The following is a 10,385-nucleotide window of genomic DNA, read 5'->3' as shown; positions in this document are numbered from 1 at the left end:
AGGTTCATTTTAATATTGGTCAGAATAACACCCATTTCCGAAGGTCTTTCTGTTGTAGAAACATGAAATGCTTGACAAAGCATAGTCTCAAGGGTTCTCGTGCTTTCCTGTTCTTTTTCCATAGAAAAGGAGGTGACTGGATTATTTAGAGGGGAGCTATATTCATACAATGAAGATTATTCACTGGTTGGTATTTTAATTTCTAATTTTGACAATATTTTCAAAAAGGCTGAATTTCATTAACAAAAATGTCAAGATTATGTCTAAATTATCTTGTTCTAAAATACCAATTGTAATGGAAGTAGCTTAATATAGCCTAAACAATATTCAAAGTAGTTATTCCTTATCCTGTTGTCATTTAGGTCTTCAATTACAGACCTCAGAGGCAGCAACTCAAGAAAGCACCTAAGAGGGGCAGGTAAATTCTCTCTGTGCATTATGGTAAAGGGCATGACCCCATTCTAATGTGAAAGTAGGTAGGAAGTAAAGACAAAATTGGCCTGAGTCTGAGGCCCAAGTCCTTTTATGAGCCTTGTGATATAAGGAGAAAAGGAGAGAGCCAGATCCCATCCCCAAAAAAGAAGGTAACAAGAGGAAGTGGTTTATGTAAATTCTTTGGCCACATCTTTTCTCCCACTAGAATCAAGTTCTTCCTCTACTTTCACTTTTTCTTTTGAATAAGAAATTGCCCCAGTTTCTTATTTCCCTTGTTAAACATGCCTGAGGGGTTAGGTTTATGGCTGAACCAGCTAGTTGTTTCTTGTTCCTTAGCAAGCTCTGCCATTTGATCAAGGGCAGTCTTTTTTGTTGTCATGGCAACCAACATTTACATAAGCAAGAACTAGGGGAAAACATTGGTTGTTTGGAATGATTTGTGGTAAATTTCATCGTAATGGAAAGATAAAACACCAACTTGGTGGGCTAGCAGCTAGAATTGGGAACAACAGGATGAACTTTTCCTGTTCTTTTTAGTGACATCTATTTGATAGGTACCACTTTTGGCTATCAAAAAAACCCTGATGTCTAGGAAAAAAGGAATGCATGTAATGATCTTTAGTTCTGTCCTTGATCACATTTTCAGTAGCAATTAGGATATGGTGTATGTGTGAGTGCCTGTTCTTCTAAAGCAGAGGTTATTGATCCAGAATCTTGATCCTTGGGGAATCCACAGATAGACTCATAAAGGGTGTGGCAGAGATTGCTCACTCAAAGCCATGTTCTTTTCTTCCTGTGCATCCTACATTTTCCAGGCTTCCTTGTATTACATATGACCATGTGATTGAGTTCAGCCAATGGACTGTGTACAGACGTGCCTGCACCACTTTCAGGCCTGGCCTATAGAAACCTCCCACAGGTGCTCCTCCATGCTCTTCCTTTCCATCAGGTGGGAACGGAGATGACACCCAGGGCAAATCCTTCATCCACCTGAGCCCAAAGTGACGACACAGAGAAGGGCCTCTTTGGCTTGGTAACTGGCTTAATTAGCAAGAAATAAACTTTTGTTCAACCATATGTTTTAAAGTCAAATAGTTACATTAGTTAGCCTACTCTGACTAATACAAGGGAGTTGAATTGGATAGGTGAGAGGTTGACCAACTGTCAGTTTGTTAGGACCACATGATGCCAAAGCTTTGTTGAAATCAATAAGATACTTCAGGCACCTCAGATAAATAATTTTTTAGTGTGTGCCCTATGTAATACCTGAAATTTAAATTTAACTGGGCATCCTGTAGTTTTATTTGCTAAATCTGGCAGTTCTATTCCTGGTCTCCCCTTTAGAGAAATGCTGCTGCAGGGCTGCTGCTCTTTCCTCCACGGGAATTGAATTCTTCTGAAGGAAAAACAATCCAAACCAGGACAGCTAGGGCCAACCAGCTCATTCCGTAGCTCACATTCTTGTCATCTTTGCTAATTGCCCCAAGTGTAAATCCCCCTAGTCACCTCTCATTTTGTCACTGGCATCCTCAAGCTGTACTGGGTCTTCTCTTCTGTCCCCCATTTTTGTACTTTACTCCATCTTTGAAGCTTTTGCCAACCTGTTAGGCTCCCTACCACTTTACTGTCGCCAATCAAATTTCTCCTCATTTATTAAAGATTTTTGACGTCTGGCCCACAGTGTTTCTTCTTGCCAAGGTCTGCTGTCTTCTGGGGTTACCCATCCATCAACTAGCTTTTCACTTTTTTGACCACCTCAAATCCATTATCTTGTACTGTTATATCCCCGGAATCTTAAACATCTTACTCCCTGACCACTACTTTCTAGCCTTCCAGTTCTCTCACTGTCTTCCCAAAGCCTTTGCTCTTCCATTTCAAGGCACCTTCTAGTTCCTAAACTCAACTATCAGCCATCTACTATCCTTTTTCTTTTTAGTTAGATAATGAAGAAATATATATAAAATATTGTCAGGTCTCAGATATATCCAACTGCCCACTGGACACCTTTTGGATATCTTGAAGGCACCTCAAACTCAGTATATTCCAAACTGGATTCATCATCCCTTCCTTATCTGCCCCTCATACACATTCCCTGTCTCAATGTCTATCACCAATTGGCTAAGCCAAAAACCTGGGGACTATCTTTTATTCCTTCCTCTCGAGAGTTCATCACCCCATTTCTAGTCATTTACCAAGTGCTAACTCCTGAGCATCTAAAATCAGTTTACTTACCTCCATCCCCACTGCTGCTACCTTCGTTCAAACTGCCAATGTTTCTCATCTGGATCACCTCAAAAGCCACCTGGGTGCCTTTAGTTTTGGTCCCCCCAATCCCTTTGTTATATTGCAGCCTTGGTGAGCTTTCTATAATTTATATTACATTAGATTATATTCTCCTTCAGCAGATATCTAAGCTCCCTGCAAAGGGATACAGAGCTCTTTATGTTCTAGTTCCTGCTCCTCTCTACAGCCTCCCCTCTCGTCACTTTCTCTGCTGTACTCTGGGCTCTAGCCATACTGAGCTTGTGTACTTTTTTACCTGACCCACCTGCTCACCCCTCCAGGCTTTTGTACAGTCTGTACCTCTGTATGGCTCACCTTCGATTACTAGTCTTATCAGACACTCTGATTTGGGTTATGTATCTGTTCCATGTCCTCTCTTGGCAATATGTGCTTACAGTTGTCACACTGAACTGAAATTGCCTGTGCATGTGTCTGTCACAAGACCAAGACTTCTCACTGTATTTCCAACACCCAGCCCTGCTTGACACACAGCAGATACCCAGGGTATGTATTTTGAACAAAAGAATGAAAAACAGGATAGGTGGGCTAGAGGGCATCAAAAGCCAGGTGGGAGCAGTGGGTAGTATTACTCCTAGGGACTTAAAGTTAGTGTCAGTTAGCTTTTGCGGCAAAATAAACCACATCAATACTTAATGGCTTAAAACAACAATCATTTATCTTAACAATTCTACAGCTCAGCAGTTTGTGTTGGGTTGGGTTCTGCTGGACGGTTCTTCTGGTCTGGTCTAGTCTCACTGACATATCTGAGGTCAGCTTCCGGTTGGCTGGGGGCTGGCTGGTCTTGGATGGCCCTTAGCTGACCGAGTTTAGTCTCTGCTTCCTGTGATCTTCCATCCTCCAACAGAGCAGCCCAGACTGGTTCTCATGGCTATTGACAGGGTTCCAAGAGAACAGATGGAATCACACAAGGCCTCATAAGGCCTAGCCTTAGAACTGACACAGTGTCAATTCCACTACATTCTGTTGCTTAAAGCAAGTCATAAGGCCAGCTCAGATTCAAGGAGTGAAAAAATAGATTTCACCTCTTGATGGGAGAAGCTATATAGTCATACTGCAAAGGGGTGTGGATATAGGAAGAGTGAAGGATTGTGGCCACTTTTGGAATCTACACAGCTACCCCAGAGAAACTATTTGACTAAAATGTGTGAAGAAGCACAGATTCCTAGGAAGCATCATCACTGGGTGAGTCAGTACCCAAATGTTCATAGTTTTTCTTCATTTTATTTTGTAACTTGAACATTTTGCATGTGTAATCATGATTTTTAGTACCTGCTAAAATAGGTGTTTGGAACTGGACCATGGGGACTGTATGAGAAGAAAGGCGCTTGCAGAAATGTCACTGAGAATGAAGACTCTGACAGGAAGCTTCACAAGGGAAGGGGCTGTGTCCACTTTATTAACTTTTATCTGTAGCATCTCACATGATTAGCACATGGAAAGCACTCAGCAAATATTTGTTGAATGGTTAATAGTAAACCTCTATTTACTGTTGTAAAGGAGAGCTGAATGTCTAGTCTTATTAGCAGTATGGCTGCGTGTGGACGTGCAGGTGATGCCCTTTCCAAGGACATGCCGAGCAAGGAGGAGTGAAGCCGAAATCCAACCTGCACTGGGCTAACCAAGAAGCAGGCCTGGTCCCTGGCTTCATCTACCTGCAGGAGGCATCATTTTAAATTCAAAAGCACATTTTGCTTGCTAAGCAGTGAGCCCCTAGGGCTGCATATATGTGGAAAGGGCACCTATTTTATAAGTCTCATAAAAGTGCCCTGTGGGCTAGCAGGGCCCTGATACTCAACCTAAGGTAGCAGAGAAATGGTTTCTGAGGAACATGAGATGGCACAAAATGCACAAAGCAAGAAAATTAAGTAAGCACAAAACACTGTTCTTACAAGTGGATCAAGATAAATGAATGAGGGATTGAGAGAAACAGGAGCAAGAAAAAAACAAAGACTTAGGTTAATATGTCTGAATCAAATTCAGAAACCAACTGAAAGTTAACAGACCAGAACATTGAAGCACCCAAAATATGATTTGTTTCTATAAAAGGCAAATCTATAGAGACAGAAAATAGATTAATGGTTGCCTGGGGCTGAGAGTAGGAATGGGGATTGACTGTAAATGCGCTCACAGTTTCATTTTAAGGTGATGGAAGTGTTCTAAAATTAGATTGTGGCCGTAGTTGTACAATTCTGTAAATGTACTAATGGTATATTGAATGGTATGCTTAAAATGGGTGGATTGTATGGTATGTAAATTATATCTCAATAAAGCCATTTTAAAAACATTGCCCCTTCAGTGTTAACGTCACTAAAAGCGAACAAGACATTGTTTCTGTTGTGATACAACAGGAAGCTCACAGCAAGCATCACCTCTGAGGCATTCAAACCCCCCAAAATTGACCCTGACTCTAATCCAGCTATTAGTTTACAGGAAATGTGAGGAATAGGGGAACAAGTTAAGTAACACCATAAGAAGTTGAAGAAACAAATCCAGGATGGGAGATATTCTATAAAACAAATGGCCCAGTTTCTTCTGAAATCAGTGACATGAAAAAGGACAGGAAGAGATATCTGTTATGGATAAAGAGACTTCACAGACCTATCAACTGACGCTCTCTGTGAATTTAGTTTGTATCCTGACTCAGGTAAACCAACCGGAGAAAAACACCAGACAAACATGGGGAAGTGAACATGGGTTGGATATTAGATGACGTTAAGAAATGTTAATCTTCTGGGGTGTAATAATGTTATTGTGATTATATTAACAAAATCTGTTAGTGATACTGTGGGAGACAAAATAATAGTCCCCCAAAGAGGTCTATATCCTGATCCCTGGAACTTGTTACCTTACATGACAAAGGGGGTTTTGCAGTTGTGATTAAGTTAAAGACCTTGACCTGAGGAAATTACCCTGGATTATCTTGGTGGGCCCAATGCAATCGCAAGTGTCTTTATAAGAGGGATACAAGAGGAGTCCATGAGAAAAAGGAGATGTGACAGTGGAACCAGAGGTTGCAATGAGGCACTTTGAAGATGGAGGAAGGGGCAGTCAGTCATGGAACGCAGGCAGACTAAGTTGGAAATGGCAAGGAAATGGAGACCCTTTTAGAGCCTCCAGAAGGAACACAGTCCTGCTGACACCTTGATTTTCTTATCCACCGGAAGCATAAAATAATATATTTGTGTGTAAACCACAAAACTTGTAATTTGCTGTAGTAGTTATAGGAAAGTATTACAAATATCTTCATGAATATAGCCTTTTGGTTCAACTGAATTATTTTTAGCACAAATTCCCAGGAGTAGGACTACTGGGTCATGGCTGTAACCACCATGATTATATTGCTCTCCAAAGGATGTTTACCAATCGTCAACACTGATAACAGAATAACCTAGAAAGTGTGGACCACCATTAAACTTTTAGAAGATAAGTTAGTGGACTTCCCTGGTGGTGCAGTGGTTAAGAATCCGCCTGCCAAGGCAGCGGTCATGGGTTCGATCTCTGGTCCAGAAAGATCCCACATGCCGCGGAGCAACTAAGCCCGTGCACCACAACTACTGAGCCTGCGCTCTAGAGACCGAGAGCCACAACTGCTGGGCCTGTGTGCCACAACTACTGAAGCCCGTGTGCCTAGAGCCCGTGCTCTGCAACAGGAGAAGCCACCGCAATGAGAAGCCTGCGCACCGCAACGAAGAGTAGCCGCCCCCAACTTGACACAACTAGAGAAAGCCCGCATGCAGCAACGAAGACCCAATGCAGCCAAAAATAAATAATAAATAAATAATTTTAAAAAATAAATAAATAAAAGATTATTTAGTATGCTTATAAGTATGCCTCCTATAGCAATGTGAACGTACTTAACACTACTGAACTCTATACTTAGAATTGGTTAAGATGATAACTTTGTTATGTGTATTTTACCACAATTAAATTTTTTATTTTAATTTTTAAAAAGAATTAAAACATTAAAAAAAATATTTAGTCGGTTGCGCCAGGTCTTTGTTGCGGCTCGCGGGCTCCTTCGTTGTGGCATGCGAACTCTTAGTTGCAGCATGTATGTGGGATCTAGTTCCCTAACCAGGGATTGAACCCAGGCCCCCTGCGTTGGGAGCGCGGAGTCCCATCCACTGTGCCATCAGCGAAGTCCCTAAGAATTTAAAAAAGTATATCTCAGCCACTTTATTTGTATATTTTTATTACCAGTGAAAATGAATCTATTTCCATTTATTTACTCCTTGAATTTCCTCATATATGAATTACCAGGTTATATCCTGTGCATATGTTATTTATTGGACTTACTGTTTATTCAAATAGTCGATTGTTACTTTTTTAAAAATAAATTTATTATTTATTTATTTATTTATTTTAGGCTGCGTTGGGTCTTCGTTGCTGCGTGCGGGCTTTTTCTCTAGTTGCGGCGAGCCGGGGCTACTCTTTTCGTTGTGGTGCGCGGGCTTCTCGTCGTGGTGGCTTCTCTTGTTGCGGAGCACGGGCTCTAGGCGCGTGGGCTTCAGCAGTTGCAGCACACAGGCCCTAGAGCACACGTGCTTCAGTAGTTGTGGCTCGCAGGCTCTAGAGCGCAGGCTCAGTAGTTGTGGCGCACGGGCTTAGTTGCTCCGTGGCATGTGGCATCTTCCTGGAGCAGGGCTTGAACCCATGTCCCCTGCATTGGCAGGCGGATTCTTAACCACTGCGCCACCAGAGAAGTCCAAAGACACAATAACCTTTTAAAAAAATAAGCCCTAAACTGCAAGATCCTGTAGGCAATGAGTAATCATATTTTTTAACATCTTATTTCCTTCTTGCAGTGGTTAGTACACTGCCGTGTATCGGCGATTATTTCCTCAAGACAGGTCAAATGAGTTATTTCTATTAAAGGAGATTCTTCAATAAAGTTGAAAGACTCCTATTTAGGGGTGTGACCTATTGACCTGGTGATGTTGGTGACATATCCATCAACACAGCAGCATGAGAAGTTCAGTACCATACTGCGGGAGCCACCCTCAGTTCAGCACCATGATTTTTTTTTATCAGTTTATAATCCCAGATGCTATATCATAAATGTTTCTCTTTATATTTTTGTTGCCCTGTCCACAATTTCTGCCCCTTTTAGTTCTGTTGGTTGAGAGAACAGGCAGTACAGTCAGAGGATCAATCTAAGTTTTCAGATTTCTGCCTTTTCAGCAGTTTCTGAAAAGGCACCTTGAGATAGACTTTAGCCAGTCTTGGGAGACTATTCAGGAGAGAAGACCCAGTGGTTAAAAAGGTGTTACTCCTAATCTCTGCACATCCTGTGGTCAATATGGCAGCAGGGCCAGCTTTGTAAGGTGGGGTGGGTTTTGCGAACATGTGGACCAACTCTATGATTTGGCCACCCCTATTGGGGGATCACCCCTATTAAATGATCACCCTCTACCTCTTCACTGCTACTCTTCTCAAGAGAACCCTACACTTACCAATTCCACGTTCTCGCCTTCTTTGTGCTTCAACCAAATGCAGTCTGGCTTCCAACACCCTTTTGAAACTGATCTTGAATGAAGGTCACTAATGACCTAATTGCTATATCCAGTGGCTTTTCCTCGGTGCTAATCTTGATGTCTCTGGAGAATTTAATTCGACCATCCCCTTATTTTTGAACTCTTCTTACTTGTATTTTATGACACTGACTTCTCCTGGTTCTTGCTCAAGCTTGAACCATACAAACATTAATAAACATAGCTAACATTCATTGGGTATCAGGTTCTTTTCTTGCAATCTACCACTTACAAGGAAAATTCCATTCTCATTTTATAGGTGAGAAAACTGATGTGTAAAGAAGTTGAGTAATAGGCTTCCATTGCACAGGTGATAAGGAGCCTTTGAACCCAGGGATTCCAAGAGCAGAGCCCATCACCTTTGCTGTGATGTGTCTGGGAGGGATTTCTAGAGGCCAGCAAATTCAGCTGTTTCACTTCATTTCTGCAAAAAATGCCATTGGGATTTTGATAGAGATTGCATTGAATCTGTAGATCACTTTGTGTAATAATGTTATCTTAACAATACTGAATCTTCTGATCTGAGAACACAGAGTGTCTTTCAATTCGTTTAGGTTTCCTTTAATTTCTTTCAGCAATGTTTTGTAGTTTTTCCAGGACGTCTTTCACCTTCTTGATCAGTTTATTCCTATTTTATTATTTTTGATACTGTTATGAATAGAATTGTTTTTCTTAATTTCCTCTTTGTATTGTTCATTTGCTACTGTATAAAAATACAACCGACTTGTGTGTTGCTTTTTGTATCCTCCAACTTTGCTGAATTTGTTTATTTTCTTACCATTTTTTTTTTTTTGTAGAACCCTTAGAGTTTTCTACATACAAGGTCATGTCTGTGAACAGAGATAATTTTGCTTCTTCCTTTACAATTTGGATGCCTTCTATTTCTTTTTATTCCCCAATTGCTCTGGCTAGAATTTCTAGAACTATGCTGAATATAAGTGGCAAAAGGGCGCATCTTATCTTGTTCATGATCTTAGGGTGAAGCTTTTGGTCTTTCACCATTGAGTATGATGTTAGCTGTGAGTTTCAAATATGGCCTTCATTATGTTGAGGAAGTTCCCTTCTATTCCTATCTTATTATTTTTATCATGAAAGGATGTTGGATTTCGTCACATTATTTTTTTTGCATCAATTGAGCTGATGATTTTTTTGTTCCCCTTCATTCTGTTTATGTAGGGTATCAATTACATGGATTGAATTTCTTGAAATAGCCTTCCATTCCTTGGTTAAATCCTACTTGGTCTTTTAATATGCTGCTGAATTTAGTTTGCTATTATTTTGTTGAAGATTTTTGCATCTGTATTCATAAAGGTTATTGGCTTGTAGTTTTCTTTTCTTGTAGTGTCTTTGTCTGGCTTTGGTATTAGAGGCCAGGTAATGCTGGTCTAACTAAATGAAATAGAAAGTATTCTATTTTTTTGGAAGAGTTTAAGAAGGATTAGTGTTAATTGTTTAAAGTGTTCCCCCCCCCCCCAAAATATTTATTTATTTATTTATTTTGGCTGCGTTGGGTTTTCGTTGCTGCACACAGGCTTTCTCTAGTTGCGGCGAGCGGGGGCTACTCTTCAATGTGGTGCACGGGCTTCTCATTGTGTTGGCTTCTCTTTGTTGCAGAGCACGGGCTCTGGGCATGCGGGCTTCAGTAGTTGTGGCATGCAGGCTCAGTAGTTGTAGCTCACAGGCTCTAGAGCGCAGGCTCAGTAGTTGTGGCGCACGGGCTTAGTTGCTCCGTGGCATGTGGGATCTTTCTGGACCAGGGCTTGAACCTGTGTCCCCTGCATTGACAGGTGGATTCTTAACCACTGCGCCACCAGGGAAGTCCCTGTTTAACGTGTTTTGTAGACACATTCACCAGTGAAGCCATCTAGTCCTGAGATTTTCTTTGTTGGAAGATTTTTTTTTCTTTGATTGTGGTAAAGCATGCATAACATAAAATTTACTATTTTAATAATTTTTTAGTGTACAGTTTAGTGGCATAAGTACATACATTCACATTGTTGTGCTGTTGGGAAGTTTTTGATTACTGATTCAATCTCCTTATTTGTTATACATCAGTTCAGATTTTCTATTTCTTCTTGAGTCAGTTTTGGTAGTTTGTGTGTATAATCTGTTTGT

Source organism: Eschrichtius robustus, chromosome 20, assembly GCF_028021215.1.
Source record: "Eschrichtius robustus isolate mEscRob2 chromosome 20, mEscRob2.pri, whole genome shotgun sequence".
Lineage (NCBI taxonomy): Eukaryota > Metazoa > Chordata > Mammalia > Artiodactyla > Eschrichtiidae > Eschrichtius > Eschrichtius robustus.
Note: the sequence above shows the minus strand (reverse complement) of the source record.